This window comes from Astatotilapia calliptera, chromosome 20 (assembly GCF_900246225.1).
Source record: "Astatotilapia calliptera chromosome 20, fAstCal1.2, whole genome shotgun sequence".
Classification (NCBI taxonomy): domain Eukaryota; kingdom Metazoa; phylum Chordata; class Actinopteri; order Cichliformes; family Cichlidae; genus Astatotilapia; species Astatotilapia calliptera.
Window position 1 is genome coordinate 2,387,588 of NC_039321.1, and position 14,530 is coordinate 2,402,117.

The 14,530-nt window shown below is 44.8% G+C and overlaps 1 protein-coding gene across 4 annotated transcripts in view; it reads left to right on the forward strand.

Moving 5' to 3' along the window:
- sulf2b (sulfatase 2b) overlaps window positions 1-14,530 on the forward strand; it is a 120,323-nt gene that overhangs the window by 15,070 nt on the left and 90,723 nt on the right. For all 4 annotated transcript variants that reach the window (XM_026155034.1, XM_026155039.1, XM_026155038.1 and 1 more), the window contains exon 2: window positions 5,274-5,311. The gene's annotated coding sequence lies outside the window, so the exon portion shown is untranslated. The remainder of the gene's footprint in view (window positions 1-5,273; window positions 5,312-14,530) is intronic.

Here is a 14,530-nt window from a genome sequence, read left to right on the forward strand (position 1 = left end):
GTAGCAAAACATTTTTTATCCCAAATACAGGTTTTTTTCTTTTCTTCTTTTAGTGGTTTTATGGCACCGACACAGGTGATGGATTTATTTCTAAACTGTCCCAGAAGTAGCTGCAGGAGAGGAAGAAGGGCCAATATCATTAATGTTTAGAGAGTAGAGGAACAAAGGAGAAAGAAGACGAAACAAGGATAGAAGGAAAAAGATTAAAGGATGGAAGAGGTAAGGAAAAAGGAAGCAAAGGGGGAGAGAAAGGACAGAAAAGAAGGAGGGTGATGAAGAGGAAAGAAGGTGAGGATGAGAAACAACGATGGCTGAAAAGCTTTTCACTGAAGCATGAAATGAGAATTGGGGGATTCTTTTACACACTCGTGCACAAAATCTCGGACCCATCACCTCCTAAAAAAGCTCCTCCTCTCCTTTCTGACCTGGTGGCGCCTCCCTGTGTATGTGGAGGCGTCAGAGCAGCACTCGTCGATACGAAACAGACGAAGAATCTGGAAACTGGAGATTCTCTCAGATGTCGATCACTCTGCTCCCTCAGAGTGCTGCTGCTGCTCAGCGTTTCTTCAGTTTTCCTTTAAATTCATTTGCCACTTGCTTTTCTCTACAGATACTTTTCATTTATACACATGCACGTCCTTCAGTTTTTAAAAACATAGTGCCGTCAGAAAGAATCAAGTTAAGTGATATTAAATGGGCATTTGACATCCGTAGTGAACTCTGCAGTAAAGAAACAGGAAAGGTCATCTTACTTCAATGTAAAACAGAAAAAAATCAAAGCATCAAAGAGCTGCAGTGCATTCTCCAGCCAGTTACATTTGTACAGTTTCTGCCGTCTACCAACCAAAATCCACAACAAGACTTTTAGTGTGTTCCTCTATGGAGGCGTAGAACTGAACTGTGCTGTCAGTAATGCAAGGTTGCTGAATAGCCCTAAACTGACCCCCACTGGACTCGGCATTGGGGAATTTTAAAATATTTCATAAACTACCCGCTAAGCAGTTATGAAACAAACCATTAACCTTCAAAGTAAAAGCTGTGCAATTTTTAAAAAAAAGTAGCAAAGCTTTTATACCAAAGCTAACCATTCTCCGTGGTCAGTTAGCAAGTATTTGCAGATAAGTGCTCGAACTCGGGCGGTCGCGTGTCTCAAGCCTCATCTCAGTTCAGCTTGTTTCTCCGTGTTCTTGAGGGATGCCTGAAAACAAACAAGCCTTTTAAAATCTCACCGTTGAGGTGCACAATTTAACAGTGCTTGACAACAGCTTTGACTCTCCCTGTTGGACTGATTGGCTAATTGTTAGTCGCTATGGCAATGCTCATTTGGTCAATTGTTTCAAGAAACAGCTGTTTCATGTTACAGTGCAGGACCGAGCCCGTCAGCTCAGCTGAGCAAATGGATTTAAGAATCAGCAACAACAAAACCTCCTCTGTTACAGATTCTCTGCTTTGTGTGCCATCCAGCCCACATCTACACTTCACGAGTATCCATCCTGCAGCTAATTTAGCTCAGAGAAAAAAGCACTTCCTGCTTCATGTTGCTGGGAATAACCGCAGTTCTGAAAGTTCAAGAAATGTTCGATATAACTCGTGTATTTTCTGCATGACTGGATAAAAGATGCTGTGCACGCTGAAAGAAAGAAGATCAGTCAGTTTCAGTGCTTGGACTTTATTTCAACTTTTTAAAATCTGACAGAAAAATGGAGCAGCATGCATCCGAGCCTTTGCCGAAGATATTTGGCATTAAAGATCCAGCACCATAAAGCTGGTTGTTAATGTGAGACATTACGGTTGTTAGAACATGCTGAAACCAGTGTGGGCAGTGGATGTGGGCCTTTGGCGAGCACGAGGCCAGTACACACTGTGACCGTGCAGCAACAAATGACTACAGCACCATGTCTTTAAGCTTCACAGGAAAACTGTGTGCAGCAAAGAAACCCTGAGACAGTTCAGGGTTAATGAAAGCTACAGCAGTTTGTCCTAAAGTTAATTACCAGAGTTATCATAGTTTTAATTAGTGTCAGTGTCGTGCTTGTCTGGTCACAGCGCTTTGATCTCAATTAAAATCGCAGAGTTTGTGATTAACGTGATGATTGGAAGTTTTAAATCATGGATGGAGCAGTGTTTCACCCACACGGAGCGTCCGCCCGCGAATCGTAAACTCTCAAACTTTTTTTAGTTTAGTTTTATTTTTTATCCACCCAAGAGAATGATGACATCATTGATCGATTTACTATCGTGACCATCATTCTTATTTTGTTTTGTTTCTGCCAACCAGCCCTGGCCCTTCCTGTTCTGTTCTATCAGATATTTATTGTTCCAGAGAGTTTCTCACCCTGGGTGGAGTAACTACACTGTAAAGGCCTGCTTTACAGCAGGTTGGAAACTATGTGCTGCTCCATCTGTGGGATGTGGAACTCACTGGAGAGGTGGCTGATCACTGCTCTGGTATCCATGGTTAGTGGCCGTGAAGTTACAGTGAACACTTGTGTTACCTTTCACTGTTTCCAGTTCACTGTTGTGTTCTTCAGGCCTTCATCACTGGATACTCAAATTCTCAGTGCACACGCTTTTTCTCAGATGGACCATTGAAAGTATTTGACTCCACATACGCACACGTCCATCTTTTCGTGTGTCTCGTAGTTTTTGGCTCGTTCCAAACCTTGTTAAAATTCAGTTACTTTAAACGTGAGCGTTTAACCGTTTCTACCACTTTTCCCAACCACAGTAACTGAAAGTGCTCTGTTAGAAATCTCACTGAATCAGCTTTTAATGCAAAACTAAAAAGTGTGGTCAGGTTCTGTTTTTTTAGGTTTTTTAAAGTAGCCAACTCCTGACTGCACTTTGATGTGTGGTTTGATAATCAAATTCAGTTATGATAAGCAGGTACACGTCTGGATTTGGTTACGATAAAATGCCCAGCGAGCTCCGTCTGCAGACCTGCCGCGGCTGTTTGCAGGACGCCTTCTGCAGAGGGCGAAAGAAAATACATTTTTGCAGACAGACTGAGGTCTTTACGTGGAATCAGGTGGATCAGAAAGTCCAGAGAGCAGGTTCAGGACCTGAACCTGCCTGAAGACCTCCACCATGTGGTTTCATTATCCAGCCACACACACCAAACCCCCCAAACAGACCACCAGCCCAGCTAATTGGAGATGTTGTATCACCTCCCTCGTGTCTTTTGCTCTTTCTGTTTCCCTCTCTCTCTCTCTCACACACACACACACACACACACACACACACACACACACACACACACACACACGGTGACCCAGTGGGAGTTGGCAGCTCGGAGCGAATTGAAAGAGAAGGCAGAAAGTCATTACTTCTCTCACTAGATTGTGTGTGTGTGTGTGTGTGTGTGTGTGTGTGTGTGTGTGTAATCCCACCATCAGTATGCTGCTCATGCTTTGCAACAGAAGGGAGGAAATTGAAGAGAGAGAAAAAGAGAGGAGGGAGAGAATAGTAGGAGGGGGGAGGCGACAGTCCAACACGGAGTTCTTTTGATTACAGATGGTAAATGTGCCTTCAGTTACCACCTCCTCCTCCTCCTCTTCATCGTCTCCTCGCTCCTTCTCACTCGGGGGATTTGAGGTGGACGTGAGCGGAATCGCTGACTGCGGTGTGTGTGTCTGTGTGTGTGTGTGTGTACGCTCTGTACTGTATTTTGTATGGCGGTGGTTTTATTATGGAGCTAAGCTGGGGTCACAGAGGTCGTCTGCTGGAAGTTTTAAAACTGAAAGTGCTGTCTGTTACCAGGACGGCCTTATTATGACGGGGGGGATAATCCCAGTTATTTTGGCCAGTAATTACAATTTGGCTTGTTTAACATAATTTTAATTAGCGTAACACTTGCCATGGATTCAATTAACGTTTATAGAAGAGTTTTCTTGAACTTTAAATATATTTCAAATGAAAACAAACAAATATCAGAGAGAAGCAGTGGAAGGATACGGGGCCCTTCGGTCGGTGTGCAGCCCACAGTAACAGTATTAGTTTATTCTGAGGCCTCGTGCTGGTCCGGTGCAATCTAACCCTGGTGCGTGATACGCGCCTCTTATAAATTCTCCCTCTACGCTGCATTACATGCGACGTGCCCCACTGGGACCCCTTTATCTTTTCTTTTCTGTCATGAACTCCTTTCTTAATTTCACTTTAACTCACCTTTTGAGTTTAAGAACTAAAAACTAGTCGGTTAGGTTTAGGAAATCAGGGTTTGGGTTGCTTTGGAAGAAAGTGACTCATGCACACGAGCATGTTCTGCATCTCTGTGGGCTGCAGAGGAGGCGGGATTAGATGTTACACGCCACGTTTGTCGATCATGTACCCACCGCTGCCGTGCTGTCTCCGTACGGTTAGGTTTATAACTTAACATCGGTTGCTGACCTCGGCATAAGAGAAACAGTTTTGTGTTGTTCTTCTTCACTCCCAACAACACATTGAGGGAAATCTTAGATACAGTTAGAATGACAGTCTAAAATGGATTCGTATCAGGAAAACCTTTAGAAAATAGAAACGAACACCAAATGTGGATGACGCAAGAACTATTTCTGCAAAAAATCCGCCCAGTCAGCCGACTTCAAAGATTCAAAGAGGTTTAACAGGAATGAGCGCGCTGACATCGGTTCCCCAGCTGTCTGCGTTCACAACTGAGTATAAACCCAAAAGCCAGCTGGTTTCCCAGGGTCTCCTCCTGGCAGGACGTCCCACAAACATCTCGTCTGGGACTCACCAACGAGGCATCCTAGTCAGGTCTTTGAACCATGGCGGCTCCTTTCAGTTTGGAGGTGTCTACTCTGAGCCCCTCACCACTAAGGGAACACAATAGTCACATTTTATGGTGATAGGTGAGCTCAACCAGGAAATGCCTTAACTTATCTTAGTGAATATTATTTCCAGGAACCAAAATCATTGTAATTATGATTTCTGTTTTTAATCAGGCAGCCTTATTGACATCGTTGCATTGTAAAAGACGCGTGGAGCTTCCACCTCTGAGAAGTTAACCCAACGAGTGTGCGCTGTGTCCACTTTTACGCCTCACTTCCAGCTCCATAACAGAACTTCATCAGTGCCTACATCAATAGTTATACTGTCTATGGCTGCAGCCAGTGTTTTCACCACTGTATGTGGTTTAAATGTGGCTGATGAGCTGTGACAGGCTACTGATTTAGCAGTTCATTAAGGTGCCTGCGCCTGTACTCGCCTGACGTCAGTGTAAATGTCAGTCAGAGCTCCTCGTTAACAGCTTCTTCTGTCTCTGTTTGTCTCTGCAGGACTGAACACAGCAGGAAACGCCACACACACCTGACAGGTAAAGCTATTTTTGCTCTTCGCTAATTTGGCCACGCCGTCTGTTTGCTGGTAACGAGGAGCACGGCTGCAGACAGATGCAAACAGCTGCAATGGATCACAATTATCTTGTAGATTTGTGGCACTCATGCTTGCAGAAACAATGATTACACTTATTACTGAAATAAATAAAAACTCTGCTTTTATTCATTTAACTTCCCCCAAACGATTTTCTTGGGACTCGATGGTTCGCGATTTCTTACTGTAACATCTGATCTCAGTCTGTCGTGTCATATGAAATCTCTTTAAAACCACGACGCTGTCATCGTGGGGTAATAACAGATGAATAGCAGCTTCACCAAACTGCTATTTTTAACCCTGTGAAAACAAGATGGGAAGTTGTAATCACAAGGAACAGCCTGTTATCCCAGGATATCAAGATCGCAGAGCTGTTTTACCGAGCTCTCTTAAACCGAAAAATAGAGTGTGAAGGAAACAAAGGTTAGAAAAACTCCACACGGGAATCCAAAAAATGAAACGTAGACTCGCAGTGATGCAGATGAGGAGGTGAGACTGAGCGTTGCAGCCTCGCACTCTCACGTTCCTGATTAATGACGGGGCTGTTCCCAAACAATGACAACTCACGGACACGGTCAGATTGTGTGTACACCTCACACTGGGGGGGGGGGGGAATTACACACAAGTGCAAAGTAGAAGCAGTAAAGCATGCATGGGTGTGACTCAAAAACACATACTGATCTACACTAGGAAGCTGGTAGTCCAAATCAGGTTAATCAGACCAAGACACGACCTAAAGACCGCCACAGTCACATGTTACAGTCACAGTGCAGGAAACAGCGGTTGAAGACCACAGCACGCCCAAGATGAATGCAACTGACTGCAGTCAACCTTTGATCGTTGTTGTCTTTGGTTGCTTCGAAGTCAGAGATCAGGGCTACGAGCGCTCTCAGCCAGGCACTGGTGAATTTGGTGCATCGACATGGTGATGATCCCTCTGACTTTAAAGATGTGCTGCACAGAAACAGGAGACGCGGCCATTACATCATCATTTCACAAGCTGACAGCGGCGCAGTCACCACATACACAAAAACTCTCTGATGGCCATGTTTCTCCATGAAATGTGTTCTTCTACTGCACCTGCCATGAAAGCGTGGACGTGGATAAGGACACGTGGATCGCTCAGTGCAAAAACAAACAGATGTTCGAGGCTGTAAATAAGACGCCTGCTTAAACAAATGAAGAGAAATGAAACGGCAGTTACATAAACACACCGTTGGAGCTGCATCAAGAACAAATCACGTCTCTCTCGTGGAGCGTGGCTGAACTTTCAACATTTAGTGCAATGAAATTCTGCCAGCTGGCGAACAAGCACGGGCAGAAATATCAGAAATATCAGTGCTGCAGATGTTTTCAAGACCAGCTGCATACGAGAAGTACGATGTTAGAACTCTGACAATAAAATGACTTGAATCGTGCGATTTGGGAGGCAGAGGTAAGTGTTTCATGTTTCTGTTAAATCTGCTGTGTAAAAAGCACAGAGTGGATCATGGAGACGCTGCAGAGTGAAGGAGTTGGTGCTTCAGCGTGAACTCTGCAGCCTCGTTTGTTTCCCTGCAGCTGATTTCTGGTTCAGCTCCAGATGACCTGTACTCCTCCACATTCCTCCCTGTGTGTGTGTGTGTGTGTGTGTGTGTGTGTGTGTGTGTGTGTGTGTGTGTGTGTGTGTCTGTGTGTGTGTGTGTGTGTGTCTGTGTGTGTGTGTGTGTGTGTCTGTGTGTGTGTGTGTCTGTGTGTGTGTGTGTGTGTGTGTGTGTGTTTTCACACACTGAGAGGACACAGACAGAGGCAGAGAGAAAACTCGAGAGTTGTCACGTCGACGGATTTTTTCTCTGCATTACAAACAGCAGAATGATTAATTTACTGGTTTATTGATTAAGTGACTGGTTGATTGATTTGTGGGCGGCCTGTAAAGCGTGTCATGTTTTCCTTTCTTTTCTTTTTCTTTTTTAAATAGCAGCAGTGATATCCAAACAATCCATGATCTGATTGATTAACCTCACCCAGCAGCGCCCCCTGGTGTTTGGCATCTGCACTCTGTCTACATGTGAAATAAGCTACACAAAATATTTCCATCTTCCAAAAATTTCTATGCAACGTATACGTTACAAACATGTGACGATTGTCTCTGTCTGAGGTAACGACACTGATTGTGTAAGTGGAACATCATTGGTTCAAAGATCCGTCTGAGGATCTTTGCTGCTCCGCGGTCTCTCCCGTGTCCAGTCAAATGAAGTAATAAAGTAGAAATGCTCTTAAAATAATAAAAGTCTTTGAGTGGAAGCGGGTCAGAGGAACTTCAGGGATCATATCTGTCAGCGTTGTAGCCACTTCATCTATCAAGCATAACTCAGCTGTAGTGTTCACTCCCAGCGGTCACTGCAGTGAGGAGACTCACAGTGTTGTCAGCATGATGCATCACTGCCCCGTGTGTGTGTGTGTGTGTGTGTGTGTGTGTGTGTGTGTGTGTGTGTGGGACTGTTACTGTTCGGATGTGGGACTTATGGATAATCTACGTCTAATTGGCCCGTTCTCACTGCAGCCTTCATCCCTGCACAGTACGGGAGTTACCAAGTGATCGGTGCCTCACACTGATTGTTTTTCTCTGGAAAGGAGACAGAATTAAATTCTCTCTTGTTTTTGATTTATTGAGTCTGTCACTTTTTCGGGCGGCCTACAGCAGAAATAACTTCGGATTGGAGGGAGCGTTGTGAAGCAGCAGCACATCAGAGGAGAAAAAAACTCACTGCGTCTTACAATGCAGATTGCTCATTGGTTTTGATTGATTGATCATACTTTATTCATCCCGAGGGAAATTGGGTTAAGGCTGCCAGCCGTGCCAGCGCCATCTTACCCTTCCGACCATACATACATTACACAAACATCACATGGGGAAGACGGGTCAGAGAGGTATAACAATGCAAAATGCACAACATGAGGAAAGAGGCACTGGTCACAGGTCTCTCAATTCCCGTTGTTCTTCTGCAAGATCTTATCCAGATTGCATTCAGTAAACACAGTCTGAGTACTCACAGCCCTGCCCATCGTCTATCATGTCGAACAGCCTTGTGGGATTTTGAACAGCTGTAGCCGCTTCTTGTTCTTCGATAAGCCGGGTCCGATCAGAACTCTGTTATTGTGGTTCCGAATTGGTAGATGTCGTTCAGTGTCCTCCATCGAGAGTGTCGCCAGACACACGACGCAACGGACCATCAAGTATCCGACAGCAAACATCTCCACAGGACAATCAGGCTCTCCCGAGCCCAGCAGGGGGTCAATTCCATTTGACCAGTTGATTAAATCCATAATTCTTCTTCAGGTTTTTAGAGAACAAGTCTGGGAGACTCTCTTAGGGTTAGAGAATAAGCGAGACTATACAAAGGCCATGAGAAGCCAATCGGGAAAGATAAGGGAGAGGGAGAAAGTGCGACCGCCTCCATCAAGAGCCAAGAGAGAACGGAGAATTTTGATGTTTAATGTTAGTAATTGTCATATTTGTGCCTGTTTACATTTATCTTTTTAAACATTCATTAAATCAGATCAGCAGGCCGTTTGCATGCTGGATCAAGGCGAGACCAAGAAACGGAGTTTTGACTAAAAGAGCTTTAAGAAAGGAGCACGTGGCTGTCTGTGGATATATGAATGTGTTTAAGTGCTGCTGAGGCCTGCTGCTGGCCTCCGGGCCACAGCTTGAGAACCTCTGTGTGGAACGTAGCTGTAACTTTTTATTGTAATGATGTGATGATGCTGACTTGAATCATCTGGTTATCATGGAGCCACTCACTAACGTAGGCTGCCTGTGCAGGTTTACCAAGTGGTTGTCGTTACCTTTTTCTCTGTGAGATGAATGTTTGTATGACGCTCCTGGGAAAACGTCTCTGTAGCCTTTGCGTTTGTTGAATTTCCATTACTTTGTGTCACCAATAAGCTTTGTAACAAAACACGACACAAATTCAGCTTCAGAGCCTCAGCATTTAAACCTGAGCAGCAGGCTCCCGGCCGGCTGAGACAGTCAAACAGTTTGTGACAGAAACGTAATAATCAGTCTGTAATTGTTTAAATGTCAGGGCAGCCGATTGAGTGTGCGATCTTTGTGTGTTTAACCTTTATTTAACATGTTTATGTGTAAAGCAGCCAGCAGATTGCCTGAATGGTTTCAGAGTAATAAAGAGTCAAATACAGAGAAGAGCAAGATATTGATCTGTGAGAGATTTAGACTGGAACTGTGTCCTCACAAGTATAGGAGTGCAGGCGTGTGTGTGTGTGTGTGTGTGTGTGTGTGTGTGTGTGTGTGTGTGTGTTACAGAAAATGATAAATGGCTCCTTTTCTTTCTTTCTTTTTTTTTTTTTTCAATTTCCATTACGTCAGTCCAATCCTCCGAGGAAATTATTTGCAAAATTCAAATGTTCTCTGCAGCAGTGATCTGGAAGCCGATTGGCTGACAGATCAGCCTCACACCTACAGCTGAGGACTAAAATGACTGTAATGACTGTAACTAGACCTGTTCCTGACTCTAAGCTGTCCTGTCTTCAGCCACATGATGGCCAATCATGGACTGCATTTCAGCTAAGTAGCTAAATCATAGCCAAGTGATGGGAAGAGGAACAAAAAAATCCTTCCGTCCTTCCATCCTTCCTTCCTTCCTTCCTTCCTTCCTTCCTTCTGGATGAGTTGTCTTGCTCTTTGTGATGCTGTTGCACCGTTCAGTTCACTTTTATTTATATAGCACCAAATCACAACAACAGTTGCCTCAAGGCGCTGAAGTCTCTGCTACACAACTTGCACTTCCCTTCAGAGCAGCTTTCTTCACTTCTCCATTGTCATGCAGATTTCTTCCAACAGTCTTGATCTTATCCTTGTAATGGGGACATGCTGTCCTTCCTCTGCTCAGTGTATGGCATCACGGGTGTTGTGGCCGGTCTCTCAGAGTTGGTGCAGCATTCCTGAGGTGGGAATCATGGTTTCCTTCAGATCACTGATGTTGGCGTCTCCATCGATTGAGTTGATCTTCGGGATCTTTGGTGGAGCTCCATTGTTCTAAAGTGCCTGCTGTGGGCGCTCCATGATTCAGCAGCATACAGAAGGGTTAAGAGTCAGAAAACCACACACCCACACTGACCACGTCTTTGGACTGTGGGAATAAAAGTGGGAATCCTTCACAGGGACAACAGATGCACTCTGTACAGAAAAATCCAGAAACCTGGAAGCTTTTTGCTTTTCTCTGCACCACAGAGCCACCTGTAACTCTTTAAATCTTTATTTAAAATCGTATCCAGAGCCTGCTGCTGTAACTCACCAGGCTGAGTGGGTGAGCTTTATGCTGAAGGCCACTGCAGGGTCCCAGATCACTTCCTGTGTGCCATTCCTCCTCGCTCTCTCCTGGCATTCCGGTTTGCCAAAAAGGCTCAAAATGCCCCAAACAATTCTGAAAACTCGCTAACAGTTACATTTAGTTACATTTTTGTTATTTAACATGAAAACCACACGTTTCTGCTTCATTCATACCCACTAAAAAATCCCTCCACAGCTGAGGTCCACCATCATATCTGCTGCTATGCAGGCCCCCCTGGCTCAATGCAGGCAAACCGAAGGCATGTGTGTTAAATGACTCACTGACGTTCTATAATATACGCTCAGTTAATTAGGCACAAACAAACGCACGCCACTACAACCGCCAGGATGTAAATCCTGCCGTCATCAAGGCTGGAAGCTGCAGTAAACCAGAGGCTGTGAGGAGCACGTAAATATTAAAGGAGTCGAATCCCGTCAGACCTGCTGTCAGCCGTGAATCAGGTGGAAGAAATCTGCAGCAGGGTCTGCAGGAGCATACATTACATGTTTTGTCTTAATATATGTGTGCATACAGTAAAGTGAGTGTGTGCGTCCGGTGGTCATCTCCCAGCAGAGCGCTCCTGCTCTCCATCAGTCTATTTCTGTCTCTGAGTGGGCAGGATGGATGAACCGCCCGAAGGGATGGAGAGGGGGATGAAGAGAAAGTGAGAGAGGTGGAAATAGTAGAGGGAGAGCAGCGTATGTGATGCCGCCGTCCTCTCGTTTTGATCGACCTGTGTCGCTTTGTGCTCAATCTGTTTTTGTTTTTTTCCAGCTCGTAATGAATTAATTAGAGATGACATCACGGAGTGAGAGAGCGGCAGGTGTCGCTGCAATGGAAGACTGTGATAGGCTGTGAATGATGAGGGTGACAGACGAGGGGTGAAGAGGAAAGGACAAGAAGATTAGAGGGTTTAGAGTAAGGACACCTCAGAGGTCTAATTATCGCCCGTCCATTAGTGAAGTCTTTGGACACCACTGGTTGTCACTGGCAGCAGACTTAAAGATCTGCAGACTGAAAGGAAGTTTTGTTTAACCGCTCATTGAAAGCTGAGTAAAAGTGCGTGCACCTGTCCAGGTGTCTTGTTGTACTCGTGTTTCCCTCTAACAGGCTTGAGCATGAACATTTCAGTCAGCGTTTCCTTTTCAGGAACGTCTCAGCAACATGTCTCCTCTCGCCTCTCACTGCTTGCTGTGTGGGAAATTTGATCGCTGTAAGTTTGCCAGAAAATGAAAATGGTGACATGTTGGAAGAAAGACATTAGCAATGATCTTAAAGAAGCAAATGTTGCTGCCCAGCACTCTGGGAAGTGTCATAAGTCCACCCCAAGCAACTTGAAGTCGATCATTCTACAGTGAGAAAGATTATTAATAAGGGAAAAACACTGAAGGCTTCATGGCTCCTGTGGAGGGTTTGCCAGGACAAAAGCCTGAATATGTCAGCACAGCTTGGTTTGCGGAGTTGCATCACATAAACCCAGAGACCTCTGGAACTGTGTCCTTCTAGCAGACAAGACCAAAGTGGAGATGTCCGTCCATGATTCACAGCACCAAGTCTGGAGCACAAACACCTCACACTAACTATCAGCATGGCGTGGATGGGTGACAGTTGGGGCACCTTTCACTTACTGAGTCAAAGTATTCTAGAGTTAAATGTGAGGACATGTGTCCAACATCTAAAGCTTGGGTCATGCAGCAGGACAGTGATCCAAGCTCAGCAGCAAATCCACAGCAGAATGGAGAAAAAGAATCAAAGTGCTGCAGTGGAACAAGTCCAGACCTCAGCTTGGCTGAGATGCTGTTTGGGAACCTTCAGAGAGCTGTGCATGAACAAACGCTCTCAAACCTCAATGAGCCGAAGCGATAAATGTGGCAAAATTCCTCTAGAATGATGTCAAAGACATAAAACCATTACTTCAGGTTATTAGTGCTAAAGGAGGCTCTACAAGCTACTGACTCTGGAGCCAATCCCAGCTGACGCAGGGCTTTTTCACTGTGAGCCAGCAATGCTAACCACAGCGCCACCATGCTGCTCATTTAGGGTTTCTTAAACGAACAGCTGTTCTTCTGAGGATGCATTTGGCAAATTTTTAAGACCTCCTAGAAACTCCTTTTACATCAAACCTCATTTTATTTTTCTCATGATTGTGTCTTACCTGTTTTAAAGATCATTTATGCCTCATGTCGGGTGAGCAGCTGCATGAAAAAGATAAATGTCATGATTAAAGAGCTGCATTAGTTACCTAAAAGTAAAGATAAACTTTTGAGGAGGAAAATGACAACGTAGTGTTAATAATTACTTTTCTCTTGACTCATTTTTAGACCAACACTGATTAGATAAGTGTGCTCTTTGGGTGCTCTGCCTCTAATCCTGCCTCAATGGTAGCCGAGGCATTTATGTGTAATTTAGCAGAAGCATCCATTACACAGAGCAGGATTAGGTTCGGGTTGCTGATGTGACTGAGGTCAGACTGAAGAGTCGCTGGCTCCGAGCGAATGTCGAGTCAGTAAATGAATAACAGAGAAAACTCGGTGAATCTGAGAGAGCGAGGCAGCAGCTGCTTCTCCTCCTGCTCGCAGGAAAACAGCTGCTTCACTGGTGGAGGATACCGCCTGAGGGACTCGCAGTGACACACACAGATCTCTTGTGTGCTGAGAGGTCAGCAGGCTACCAGGTAAAGGTGGAGGACGGGTGAGAGGAAAGAGAAGGAGCTGAGGGAGGCGAGGAGATTGAGGAGGAAAAGAAGGGGGAAGTGCTGAGTCTAACTGATGACCGCTGCTTGCTACAGCCTTCAGCTATTTGTACGTCGCAGGAAAAAAAGATAAATAAATAAAGAAGACAAATGTCCCCTGCTCTGTGGAGGACAAACTAAATCTTCCCTGCGGCTCTCTTCTGCTACTGTTTCAGAAACTCTAAACCAGAGAGGAGAGCAGCTAAAGAACAACAAATACATCCTGGGAAATGCGGCTCGCTGGCTGCTGCATTCGCCCGGTGTGGGCAGGGATTTGGTGACCTGCATTTCAATCCAGAGTAAAAGGACAGAGAAAGACAGAAGGGAGAGGAGAACGTGGACGTGCTGATGGACGGGTTGTAACAGAGACTCAAAACTCAAAGACTCAGAAAGACTGGAAACTCCTCCCACAGCTTTATTACTCCTCGTGATGAATGTACGGAGAAAATGGGCTAAATGAAAATTACATGCAGAACGAGTGAGTCCTGCAAAGGCCTCAAACTGAAACCTGAACCCTGTGTGACCAGTTCCCCCCTAAAAACATTGAATTTCATGACCTAAACCCCTCCTACACTGGGGATCTCCATCTGGGACATCATATTAGCTCCGTCTTCGTATCAGTGTGTTTACATAAGCTGCGGCTTAATACAGTGAAGGACCATAATGTTGTGAGTCGTTTTACCTTGAATGTTGGCTGTGTGTGATAACACACTTTATATTGTAGTGCAGTAGATAAACTTTAGTTAGTTTCTATAAATTGTAGCTTAAACTAAATCAAAGGTAACACAGCTGATGCTGCACACAGTCCTAGAACCTGCTGATAGGATAAACTGCATATAAAAGATGGCCTTCTGCTCTAAAAAGGGCCTAAAACACCAGTTCTTTCCAGTTGCCAGCAGGGGGCATCTCTCAATTAACTAAATGTTTGTTGGAAAACGACCCTTGATCTGTGACATCAGTGAACACTTTCAAATCTTATTTAATACAATGTTCAGTGTATTTTATTTATAAATCACCAAATCACAACATCAGTCACCTCGAGGTACAACCAGGGATCTTCATCAATCACAAGTCATTAGCCAATGAGCTGCGAGCGTCT